General features: G+C 42.6%; 1 protein-coding gene and 1 long non-coding RNA gene across 4 annotated transcripts in view; one reads left to right on the top strand and one right to left on the bottom strand.

Annotated features, from left to right (window-relative positions):
- Window positions 1–13,855, top strand: part of Sprt (PDZ domain-containing protein sprite) — a 195,755-nt gene that overhangs the window by 79,976 nt on the left and 101,924 nt on the right. The gene's annotated exons all lie outside the window — the stretch shown is intronic.
- LOC143906501 (uncharacterized) lies at window positions 1,427–11,154 on the bottom strand. Of its 2 annotated transcripts, none has more exons than XR_013259544.1 (3): window positions 10,988–11,154; window positions 5,385–5,509; window positions 1,427–4,131 (listed from the first exon to the last, which is right to left on the bottom strand). It is a non-coding gene; the product is annotated as an uncharacterized LOC143906501 (long non-coding RNA). The 2 variants fall into 2 exon arrangements; XR_013259543.1 differs by lacking the exon at window positions 10,988–11,154 and adding an exon at window positions 5,617–6,480.

The following is a 13,855-nucleotide window of genomic DNA, read 5'->3' on the forward strand; positions in this document are numbered from 1 at the left end:
TTTTATATGGTCTGTATTAATTACCGCACCGGTCATTATTCGCGTTTCGAACCCGGCGTCGATTTCTCGCCATACGAGTTCTGCCGCGCGCGTGTCGCCACTGGTGCCGGCATTCGCATAATTACCACCGCTATGGATAAATTGTCTTTCCAATCGCGACTTTACACCCTCAAGTCGCGCGATTCGGGCAACCAACGATTGCCTTTGCCCGATCGTTGGATTGTCGGAGAGCCGCTGACGTTTGGCACTACAGCGTGTCTCGAGCTGCTCGACGAATTCCGCGCATTGCAGTGTCCATGTGAAATATTCACCCACGGTAGCTACTTGGTCGGATAACTCCAATAGATCGCGTTCGGTTTGCTCGAATTGATCCATGTTTCATCACTTTCGCACCAGTTCTTTTATTATATCACTTCACAGCACTTGTACGTGATAACATGTTTAACCACAAAATAAATCTCGATACTCTTTGACCTATGTGTCGCTCTCAAATCGTATACTAATGCGGCTCGACGCGCTTCATCCCTCGTTATATACCCTTTGCCCTCTCTCTTGCTTCAATTGAATCTTGAAAGATCATTTCTTCCTTTGTTTTTTTACGTACTGCGTCGTAAAAAATAGCGCGAAATTGTTTAGTCTACGAGATAACACCCCCTTTTCTTCGAAAATGTTGTTTACGACGAACATGTTCCAACAGGTTCGATGCGTTATCGGGTCGATCATCGTCCCGATGACATCATTTCTTCCATTGTCTTTTACGTACTGCGTCGTAAAAAATAGCGCGAAATTGTTTAGTCTACGAGATAACACCCTCTTTTTCCTAGAAAAATGTTGTTTACGACGAACATGTCCCGACAGGTTCGATGCGTCATCGACAAAACACGCTCCCTACACAGTGCGCTATCGAGTTAGTCTTACCCATTGTACGCCGCCTAGCGGCGTCGTTGCGAACGAGGCCCCCGTGACCCGACGGACCCCGCGGCGCAACCGCGGACCTCCACGCGGCCCCCGCGGACCCCCGCGAACCCCCACGCGGACCCGCGGTGCGACCGCGAACGCGAACGCGGACCCCTTCCTCCCGCGCGGACCAGCGGCGCGGACCAGCGGCGCGGGTGAGTCATCCCGGTGACTCATCCCGGTGAGTCATCCCGGTGGTATGTCAAGGTCAACCCCCCTTCCCCCCACCCCGCGAAAAATTTGATATTTTTGTGTAACCCGATACCCCCCTCTTCCTCACCCCCGCGAAATCCGATATCCTTGTGTAACCCGATACCCCCCCTCCCCCTCATTCCTGCGAAATCCGATACCCCTCCTCCCTCCCTTCCCGCGTAATCCGATACCCCCCTCCCTCCCCCCCTCACCCCCCCCGCGTAATCCAATACCCCCTTCCCTCACCCCCCCCCTCGGAGCTCCCGGTTTAGAACCCGCCTAGTATAACTACTAAAATCTCACCTTTATACCTCAAAATAAATAAACTTTCTGGAACGGCCGCATAAACTGCAATAATCAGTGAAAAGTTTTCATCTAAGGATGAAAAAACCGTTTATAAAAAATTAAAATATTTTAAAAATTGAAAAAGTTACATTAGTTTTTTTTGAAAAAGTCATTTTTTCGACTTTTTTTTCAACAATTTTCTTACATATGTTAAATTAATTATTTGCAAATCAAACCTTAAAACAACCTAGCTTCCGAAGCGCGGATTTAGCTCGCGGCTGGTCAGGATTCGGAGTAGGCGCGGAGGAAGACACAAGGCTTTATTAAAATATAACAAAACAAAATAAGGTTTATTCAATTATGCGTAAATACATAGAGATGCTCGCGGGAGCGGTGGATATGTACACAAGATCGCGGTCGCTGCTACGATAGCGGCGGCATACAGTGATCGCGGAGTCGATGGATACGTGTGGAAGATCGCGGATGTGGTTTTTAATGGCGGTAATATACAGATATCGCGGAGTCGCTGGGTACGTATGTACAATAGATCGCGGACGCGGTTACAAGGGCGGTGACGTAAAGATATCGCGGAGTTTACGGACGTCGGTAAAGTGATGATATACGGAGATCGCGGAGTTTCGCGGATCGGCGGGCGCGTGGACTCGCTGAAGTGCGGTGTACGATTTCGGCGCGGGTGACGCGGGGTCGCAGGCACAGTATACTGTGTCGCAGGCTTGGATAGCGGCGGCAGTGAGCGCGTAAGGCGTTGGATCGCGATGGGACGCGATATCGAGCGGCTAAGAACCTTAGCGGAGATAGAAAAGTACTCTCTATCTCCTGGCGCACCGATTCGTGTAGGCGAGAGGCGGCACCGGGTGGCCAAGACCCTTGGCGAGTAAGAGAAGAACTCTCTTACCCTGGTTCACTCCGGTGTCACGGGAATGAAGCGTTTCGGGGCGCATCGTTACAACTTATACAGACTTTTTAAGGAAGACTTAAACTACAACAAGATATTTTTTTTAAGGTTATCTACAACTTTTTATACACGTGCAAACACGCTGGGGGTGTATTTCACCCAGTGTGCCCGGTACGGGATTCTTGGGAAGTGTGACCAATAAGGGTTAATTTCTTTTGTAAAAACTGGTAATTAGTAGAAATAAATTTTTTATTATTAAAATAACTGATAGTTTATAAAAAATAAATAATTATTTATTTAAAAATTAATAATTAGTGAAAAACAATTATTAATTTTTTTCATAATAAATAAATAGTCTCAGATAAATTACTTATTAATCAAATATATACAGTATATATGCGTACATCTGGATTAATTCGAAAGCTTACTCTCCATCTTTTGATTCATAAAATAATTTTATGCCACGACAGTGAAGTGCGGAATACAAGTTACTGAAAAAAATGTTTAAAAGACAAATCTTTAAATAAATTAGAGCAATTTTTAAATAATTTAAAAAGATAACACAAGATATTAAATAAAATGCATCATTTAACAATAACTTATAAAGTAACAAGTTTAATCTACGGTGACCTAAATTTAAATGTGAAAAGAAATTAAATTGTATTGTATTGTATTGTGTTGGTTTATTGTTTATCCCCGTAGGGTTTACAAGGCGTTTTTTTCTAAGGAATGTACCCAAACCTCTACAAACAGAAAAACAATTCCTTCATCCTGGCCATTTGCGACCTTACATTTTTCTTTTACCCTCTTTCCCCGTTTTTCCCCTCACCTCCTATTGTCTTCTCTGCTTTCTCGGAGTCTTCGTCGCTCTGCCTCGATCCTTCTTGTCTCGCCTCGCCTCCTTCGTCCTACAGCCCCTTCTTCTTGTCCTCCTTCTCCTCGTCTGAAGTCATCAGGAGTTTCTCCTCCATCCCTCTCGTTAGTTCGTCCTCCTCCGCCCGCTCCGCGTTTCTGCTTTCCTCCATCCTTTTTTCTAATCTCCCCTCCCTCTCCCTTCTCTCTCTGTCCCTTGCCTCCACCGACCTGTCCTCGTTTTCTCCCAATTTGACTCCTTACCTCCCCATTTCTCCTTCTCAACCCTTATAATCACGTTCCTCCTTTTTAATTCCTCCCCTCCCTTCTCCTTTTCATCCTACCTCCCTCTTACTCTCCTTTCTTCTTATGGCCCGTGTTCTCGTCCGTACCCTCGTCTCCACTGCTTTATCCTTGTCCATCTTCATCCTTCCCACTCCCCTCTTTTCTCCTTGCCTCCAAAGTCCAGCTCACGCACGCTCGTCACCTCCTCTCCTTCCTCGTTCCACTTCTCCGTCGCCTTCTCTCCTTCTCCTTCCATCACCTATCTATCTGTCCGCCCCCTTCAATCGTTCGATCCATCGATCTGTCGAGACGACTCTCTGCTCCGTTCCGCACCTGCCGCGCCACCATCGACAAACCCTCTGTCTCGACAGGTCGATCGATCGCCCGATCGATACTCCATGCTACCAACTCGCTCAGCTCCCTCGTCGTGTAACCTGGGCTGCTACCTCCGTTCCTTCAATATCGCCCTTCTCCCTAACCTCACTTTCCACGTGCCTCTTCACCAACGTTTCCCGTCTCCTCCAGACCACCTTCCGCTTCACCTCCATTCTCCCGTCTTCCTTTCACACTCCTCTATCTACCCTCTTCAATCAACACTTTCCTCACCTCTCAATCTCTCCTTTCATCTCCTTTCACTCTCCTACCTGAAAAAAAAGTAAATTATTTCAATGAGTTCTCGAAACGTCCCTAATCAGAAATAGATATTAGTCATGTAGAAACAAATTTCCTAATTCGTCTGAGTTATTTGATACAAATTTTTTTAGTTTAAATGTGACACTACTTTGTAAAACGTTAAGTTATTGTTTTCTCTACTCTATGATCAATATAGCAATCTTTATAAATTTCTTTCTTTCTAAATATAAATATTCTACACAATCGAAAAAACTATTTTACAACATGAGTAAAAAACGAAGTCAAAAAAGCAAAATAATCAATTTTGACGCGATTAAAGGGGATCATCAATGGCGATTGTATTAAACTCTAGTCCATACTGACTAAGAATCGCAGATTATGCGTGAAAATTTTTGAGTTTCTTGACAACTCTTATGTACAGATGGATTCAAGTATTTCTAGATTCATCTGGTCCCATGCTACTTGTTCAGCATGTCCGTTCATTACCAGTTCTTCAGTAAAAAAAATTAGCTTTAAAAAAATTCAATTGATTTCAATTAATTTGCGCTTCCGCAAAAAGATTCTCGAAGATTGGATAATAATAACTACTTACCTAATAATTTTGTATCATAAAATAAATATTTGCATAAATATTAGTGCTCGGGGGGCGGTAGAGCCGTACCCGGATTTGCGATAAAGCAAAGCTCGAAGGACCAGGGGGGGTGTGTAAAGTCTCCCCAAAGCGAAAGTTAAGCAAATGCGACTCACCGTTCGTTGTGCCGTCGACTCCTGGATGCTTCGTCTCTCGGTCACGATCGGGCTCGTGCAGCAGCGTAAGCAGGGCAGCAAGCGAGGTAAATGCAAAGCAGGCAGCAAGCAAGTCAAGGCAGGCAGCAAGCAAGCAGGAGTAAGCAGATAGAGGCAGCAAACAAGAAGGCCGAGAAAGTAGGCGATCGCACTTTCAGGGAGCGGGCGGGTGATCTCGCGACTCCGTATATAAGCGCAAGTCTCTCTCCTCCGAAAATCTCCGTGCTCCGAGACGTCGTAACGATGAGTGCTGGGAGCTCGCCGCGCTGGAAGAGTGTCGCGAGCGAGTACTTGTTCTTCAGGCGGGTGCCCTCGTGGGGTGAGCGAGGGCAGCACCGATTGGTGAATCGCGCAATTATCGATTCCGCGTTGATCGCGATCCGCCGACGTTTCGCGCGAGTCACCGAACTACTTAATACTAGGTATGCGAAGAATGTACAACGAGTAACGAGACTAAACTAATAAGTATGATACATACATCTATCTACAGTTTGGTGAGCGCCAAACAATTAGTTTGTATGCGACCTTCAATCTGAGCTTGAGCAGCAACTCCCTTTGAGGAACAATTTTGTACCACATTGTAAGCTTCTATCGACCATTTACCTGCAAAGGAGTAACATCAAAGATAATTACATATCCAAAGATAAATAATTTTGAGTAGAGATGTATAATCTGAAATAATAGTACATATAACGTCAATATATAGTTACCGTTCTTTGGCTGAATATTTGCTAAAAAAATTTTGATGGCTTGGAAGGATAGGGTCAAATAATTATATATCAATGGCCTACATTACGAATTACTAAACTGCCAGTAACCACCGTGATCGAGTAATCGCATCCTCTAATCCATTTGTCGCTCCAATATACAGCCACGTAATCATCCTTTACAAAGTAAAAATGTATTGTATAATCAGAATATTCTGATTTCTTTTTTATTCAACGTGTTAAGATTATATCACTTATTGTTCAATACATCTGGAACTGGCAGCAATTTATTGTTATACCAACCAATACATCATGCTGTTTTCCAAATTTTGCAAAAGGAGAAATGATGAACGAGTCGGAAGCTGAACGAAGAGCCAATTTGGCTTGACAGTGTGAGAGATATTAATGTTATTATTAACACTCTCAACCAGGGACAAGGGCCGTTGAATCGGGACATTATACACAACTTCTTCGATCACCTCGGTTATTGTCGCGATATATATATTCACGCCAAACCGCATATATAACATCGTGTTATTTTTACATTTAGGAAAATTATTTTATATTAATTCAATAGGCGTTAAACTTGCATACATAAGTGAATCTCGCGTTTTATGTAAAATAAGAAACCGGTAATCTAACCTATACAACGTTTACGCGAGCGTTACTTAATTCTGTAGTAACTTACGAACGATACGATAATTCTTCCGCATAAACGGGAGATTTTATAGTAACTACGATGATATCGTTCGTATAAGTTACTACAGAAGTAACACTCACGTAAACGTAAACTACTATAATTCCTGTCACATGCACTTACTTAGTCGCGTAAAAGAGTCACGGTGCGGTCTCGCTTCGCGTCGTATAATAATAGGATTAATTCTGTATTTCTAAGTTAGTCGTTATTTTAATAAGTACGTTGACAAATATAGCACTGTAAAATACACTTTGATCGTATTAAAACTTACATGCTCTTCTCGAAAATTTAATTCCTATTAATTCCACTTTACATATTGTTCTATTTTAAAGAAAGATGAATATCATTATTAATACAGAACCAACTCATTAACTTATAATAAATCTTTCAACTTTATCAATAAAATATTTTTTTAACGTTACTCTTATTTTAGCATTTTTGGAAAGTTTAATTAACGTTATTCTAACAAATGACAATCAAATAAAATAATTTATGTGCACACATAAACGCGTTAAATTTTATATATTATAAAATAATTAAATTATATATTAAAATTTGCAGTATAAAGAGAAAAAATAAACTCCAAATTTTTGGTAAGACTTGCATAATAATCAAGCACATTGCAAAATAGAAACTTCAATGCCCACGCCACGCTAACGTATGTAGTTTCAATATCGAAGAAAGAAGCCGAAGTCGGATATAATGGAGATTGTTGCTACATAAAGAAACGTACATACACACGCTTCAATTCAATACTGAATCTCTCTCACTGTGCAACTGAAAACGAACGGGATTTCTCGTCATTTCCCACAAGGGCGTTTTCTTCCCGAACATCGATATTCCGAGTAGCGCTCATGCCTGATCGTCCTCATCTCGCCTTAATTGATACATCGAAAGCCTCGAGTTAGCCGAGCACGACCGGGTCGTGCTTAGCGCGCGGTGTACGGGAGTTATCTCGCCGTTTCGCGTAATAGCGAGTTCGGCGATCCTCGCGAAGCGAATTAAGTCAGTGAAGAACGAAGAACGGGAACGTACTTTCGAAATCGATCGAATAAACGCCGATATTCACGAATTGCCCGCGCCTCGATTCTGCTATTGACGAACGTGCCGCTTACCAATTAGCGGATGAGGCTTGATTATCCATGTACACGGAGTTGTTTGTTTCTTGTCATCACCGTTACGCTCTGAGGAACCAATTTCCTCCCATTTCGGAAAAATCGCGAGCACCATGTAAACATAGCATACGTACTTCATTTCTCGCTTCGTTTTCTTCGATCGTACCGTTCGATCTTAATGTTGTTTTAACAGTTACATAATCGTCACAGATAATCGTTACTTCCGCTTGCTGTATGTCGTAGATATGTACTTTTTTATCGTTTCTATGACGAGATAATTATACATTTCTTACGATTCTCATTAAACCATTATCGATCATTAATTGAGTATTAGGCAATTTTTTCTTATGTTATACGTCAAAATAAATTAATATTTTCTTATAACACAAACTATATTATCACTTACATTTGATAATGTAAATTAATAAGATGTAATGAAAATTGCACTTTTCTTTATTGTTATGCAGTAATAAATGCATGTATGATTCAATATGCATGTCCTACATTTGTAAAAATGTTTCTTACGACCATTGATCGAGATTTACAGCTACTTATTTACTCACTGAAAAGAAAGTCGTCTATATATATATATTAAACGTGACGTAACAATAAACGAAAAAAATTAATTTATTTTGACATATATATTACCAGAAAATAATTCACATAATTTTTTGCTTCTGACATCACGCAATTCATAGCTGCAACGAGGAAATACAAGTCTTTAAATTCAACACGTTATACTTTACACTGCAAACCCATTATACTTGATGCTTAGTTTCTATTAACATTTGTTACTCGTGAACTAGTACATTGTATTAGTACTTAATATTTCTACGATAATTTATGGAAATTAGTTCAGTAAAAGTAGGATTATTTCGTGTCAATTATCATGGATAAGAATTAAATCGTATTTCAATGATGTTTAGATTATCACGATCACTATAAATCGAGCTTTAAAACAGATTTTGAAAATTTTTAAAAGCTTTATAGCTCTCTTTCATTCGCTTGTTTTTTGTATTGTGTCCGGAAAGTGTCGGCTGACTATAGATAACATTAAAGAATAACTAAGATGCCAAGGAAGGGTGAAGTGGAGACGAGAGCTCATCTTTGCTTCTCTGGAAAGCAATTAAGAGAGAGAGAGAGAGAGAGAGAGAGCGACTCTGAAAAAGAAAAGAAAAAAAACCCGGCGTAAAAAACAAAAGCGAGGAAGACGAGGACACGGTCGGTTGGTATTCCTCGTGGGAGAGAAGCACGGGGACACCCGTGTATGTACAAGCCGGTGCGTTTCGCACGCATGAACACGCACGCGTGCACACACGACACTTCGACAGCGTGTGAAATATAACCGAGATTTTTCTTTCTGGCCACACCACGGAAAGCAGCTTCTCTCGCTGTTTCTTTCTTCTGTTTGTCTCTCGGAATTGCGACGAGCATCAACCACGCGCGTAAAAATGTGCCTCATCGCCTTAAACGCATTAAATGTTCTTAATGTAAAAACCAATATCATCTATAATAATTTTGATTTCAAAGAATTGTAATAATGCCTTAAAAAATTTAAAAAATTTTGAGTAATAAAATTAAAAAAAATTTAAATTTGTTAGATTCATATTTTTTAAAAACTTAAATATATGATCTCACAATCAGTCAAATAATTTAACACTTTTCATGTAGGTAAAAATCAGGAGATATATAATATTAAAATCCAATATTTAAACAGAATAAATATAATATAGCATTTTATAGTACCTAAGTAAAATAAATCATATATATATATATATATATATATATATATATATCAATATTAATATTGGATATATATAATAATAATATAAGATTGGATATATAATAATATACATATATTGAATGTTATTAATAATTAATATATGATTTATCATATTTATCATCATGTTATCATGAATGATAAATAATCATAAATGATAGCCTATTATTACTGCAACTTTTAAATAAATATTAGCATAAGCTTTATTCCTACTAATATTAAGATTTTTATAGTAAATAATGAACACGTTTTAACTTGAACTATAATCTTGCAATATATATATATATATATATATATATATATATTGTCACGACTTTTTCACTCCCGGACCGCTCCGGGACGTGTGCTGGATCAAAAGAAGTAAGGAGAGCGGGATGACGGGCCTCTCCGACGATTCCCTCGCACCTCCGACACTTCCGGAAACGAATTTACCGTTGGGCGCCAGACGCGTCAACGCGCGTCCGCGAAATCGCGAAAGATAGCCAACACGAGACGCAAAGCGAGACGTGCGGATGTGCGAGGAATCGGCTAGCTCGACCTAAGGACTGGGGCGGGGGTGATGAAGGGCGGCGCGATATGCGGCGGGGTGACACGCCATAAATAAGGTTCCGAACTCAAGCAATTAATAAATCAGAATAACATTCATTCGGTAGGAATTTGCGCGTAAAACAATAAAGACCGATTAGGCTTCGGTCGGTCAGGCAAATTATATAATCAGTCGCGCGAGCGTCAGAGATGAAACAAAAAGAAATAATGATAGCGCGGACACCAGAATAAACGAAGTACGGCGTTATCGTATAATAAACGCGCAGAAGGCGCTGCGATTAAATCAGAGAGATACAGTATGACAAAACTTACAATTAATATGGAACATCAACAGTAAACACAAAATAATCACGGAAATAGAAAATAAGATCTCGCAGGAAAGATCGCGAAAGGACGATACCTCACGCTCGGAGCGCGTGAACGCTACGCCGGGAGTCGCACGAGAATTCTATCGGCAATTATCTTAACGCCTAACGCAAGTATGAATCGTGGCGTAAGCCACGTCCCAACGTAATGAGGACCGAACGCAACACAATAACGCGAGATCAATTTCGGCGCGATTGCAAGGAGGCGCGGAATACTATAACAAACGCGAAAATACGGACTTAATCTAACGCGAGAAATGACCAAGGATAGCGCCAGTTATTCGGGCGAATACAATACACTGTCCTCAGTGATTGCCGAACGCGAAAAATGAGACGCCGAGGCACTCGGCATAGCGCGAAATACTGGAAGGAACGCGAGGAAAAATGTGCGGGATTACCGCGAGCAATAATAACACGCAATCACCGAACAACGCATCCGAACATAACTACCCTAACACGCACGATTCTCTGAGGCAATTAGCTACTCACAGACGGCCGATTAACGCGAATGATGTGCCGACGCGGGCTACAATGCAACCTACGTAATATTAGGTAATCCGATACGCCGTGAACACGGAAGGCGCGAGGCACAACCACGAGCGCGGACATTATACGAAACGGACTCGCAGTAACAGATTTCGCCACGAATCTATCGCGATCTCCAGAGGCTCGCAATCGCGTCTTTATTTCAATTCCGCGACCACGATACCATCCCGAGGCCCTTTGTTCTCGCTGTAGATCGCCATTCGATACGCGGTCTCCAGGGACCGTGCGCGTCGCGATGTTACAACGTTTTCCCGGACGAGAGCGTGCACCGGAGGGCGGCGTCGTGGCTTTACATCCCGATATTAATTACTGCGGGCAACCTCACCGATGTGATGTCTCCTCGTAGGGTTCCTCGCCGTCATCTCGTACAGAGGATCTTCGCAGCGTAACAGATTTTCCCGACTCGGGGCGGCTATCGCGTAGTTTAAGAAAAACGTTCGGACTCGCCGACGGACGACTAGAGTGTCTCGCTAGATTTGCTCGATAACGGAATCGATGCGGCACCCACTTCCGTAGGGGCGTGCCAACCAATCGAGAGCGAGCTTGCAAGCTCGCGCGATATTCTAACGCACGGTCGTCGTAAGGTGGATCCTTCGGGGGCGCGCAACGGTCCCTCGGCGGCGTAGCGACTTCTTCAATTTGTCCCTGGACAGCGGACTGGACTTTGTTCTGGCCGGTGTGCCTCCGGTTGCCCTCGGGGCGGTCATCAGTCACCCCGCGGGCCGGTATTCCGTGGAGGCAGATTGCTGAGGCCGGGTTTTCCCCGTTACCTGGGGCCCCGCTATCGGCGGCCTTGTCCATCGCTGCCCCTTTCGCCGCACGCCTGCCGCGTTGCTCTCGCTGCCCGTGATCCCTGTAGTTTCCGCTCTCGCCACCCCTCCTCGGTCCTTGGTCCTCCCGGACCCCTTTCATCGTTATCGGTACTCCCTCGAAGATTCGCCGTGGTGTGGGTGAGGCGCCGCGCGCATTATAATTACACATGAAAATAAAAGAATAGTCAAAACGCGGAAACGATATCGACCTTTTGGCCTCTGGAGATCTCGTCGTCGCCTCTCTGGCTCGTCCCTGGGCGCAAATTTCCGCGCCTTGTGACGGCGGCGGGGCGCTGCCACGAAGCGGCGGGCCGCAACGTCACAATATATATATATATATATATATATATATATATATATATATATAAACAAATGTCTTGACTGACTGACTGACTGACTCATCAAATCCAGCCCAAACACCTAAACCTATAGAAACATGAAACTCGGGGAGTATATTCCTTTTATATGTAAACACCCACTAAGAAGGGATTTTTAGAAATTCGACCCCTGACGGGGTAAACAGGGGTAAAATATGTTTTCCGGATTCGACAAGCAATGCCATACACCTCAAGCTAATTATCTATAATTTTATCAAACTGTTATACAAAGGACATTATATTAAATTAATTTTGTTATATATTATTAGTAGATTAATTTAAATATTTATTTCGGAATATAATCTGTGTGGCTCAAATAAATGTATGAAATTGTTATAATATAATATCCTTTATTACTTTAGTTTCAAAGCTTTTGAAATTGTATTACACTAATTTTTGAATTAACTCAATAATAAATAATGAACAATTTTTTATGTAGAAATAATTAGGATGATCAAATTACTTGAGTCGCTCCGTATAGCTTCGATCTAGATAAATACAATTACGTTTTTTTTTCTTCCTCTCTCTCTCTTTCTCTCTCTCTCTCTCCCCTTCTCCCTCTTCCTCTCCCTCTCCCTCTCTCTCTCTCTCTCCCTCTCCCTCTCCTTCTCCCTCTCCCTCTCCCTCTCCTTCTCCCTCTCCCTCTCCCTCTGAGCAGAACCGTCCTGCTAATCGGACGCGATCTTTAATTGTAGCGCTTAAGTCGCGCGAGATCCGCGACCACATCATCCGGGCCGCCCGTGGTAAGCGCCGGCTTGCGGTGGGCGATGTGTTCTCGGGGGGCTTTCCCGGTAGCATTTACATAAATGAACTGCTTCCAGCACAAACGTACAACTTGTTGCGTCGGGCGCGAGCCAGGGCTAAGCAATTATCTTATAAGCATGTCTGGACCAGAGATGGTCGCATCTTTGTCCGTAAGGCTCAAGGTCAACCCTCTATTTCTATTGATTCTGAGGCCGATCTTGCGGAGCTTCAGTGATCTGTTGCGGCAGATGTGGATCCTCTTGCTTCGCGTGGTCGCCTCAGCATTGCTTGCTTTAATGCCTGCTCCTTTTCTGCCTACTTGGAGTCAATCCAGGCCTTCATTGCACTGAACTTCTTTCATATTATCTCGATTACTGAAACCTGGCTTCACTCTCACATCTCCGATGATCTAGTTCGCATTCCTGGATATTATTTGTTGCGTGCTGATAGGGATGGCAGGGAGGGAAGGGGTGTCGCTTGCTACATCCACGACTCGCTGCGAGCGCGTGTTCTCGCGTCGTCTCCTCTCGTCTTTTTGAATGAGCCTGAATTTCTTGTTCTCTCTTGTTCACGTCAATGTACCGTAGACCTAAGGGAAAAAACTTCTGTAAATATGTTGATGCTCTCACTACATTCATGCATAACTATAAAAATATTATCATTTTAGGTGATCTTAACTGTAATCTTCTCGCTTCATCTTACGATTCTGATCACCTTAAAGACATGGTCTCACAGTTGTCGCTCAGCATTGTCAATTCGCAATTGACTTTTCACACTCGCTTTTCTGACTCGTGGTTACGCGTTTTTATAGTCGATAGTCTTGATAAAGTCCTATCGTTTCGTAAATCGGATGCGCCTTTCATTAACGGTCACGACCTGATTGAGCTGAAGTACACGTTTGTGGTTCCATCTGCTTCGAATCGTACTTTAGTTCGACGCAGCTACAGGGATTTCGATGGGGCAGGATTCGTCGAGACTCTCGCCTCTACGTTGTCCTTATCTTTCGCCGAGGACTTTAGCCATAAGAGTCTTAATGGGCCTGACTTGGATGACATCTTAAATACCTTGACTGACGACTTCACGACCTTCACGTCCTGTCTTAATCAGTATGCGCCCATCCGCACTTTTTGTGTTACTCGCTCAGCTGCGCCTTGGCTTACTGACCAACTTGCTCGCAGAATTCAACATTGCAATCGTCTCTATAATACTGCCCGAAGATCGCAAGACATTCTCGATTTTCATATCTATAGGCAATATAGA

This window comes from Temnothorax americanus, unplaced genomic scaffold (assembly GCF_048541705.1).
Source record: "Temnothorax americanus isolate GAGA-0224 unplaced genomic scaffold, ASM4854170v1 Scaffold71, whole genome shotgun sequence".
Taxonomy (NCBI): domain Eukaryota; kingdom Metazoa; phylum Arthropoda; class Insecta; order Hymenoptera; family Formicidae; genus Temnothorax; species Temnothorax americanus.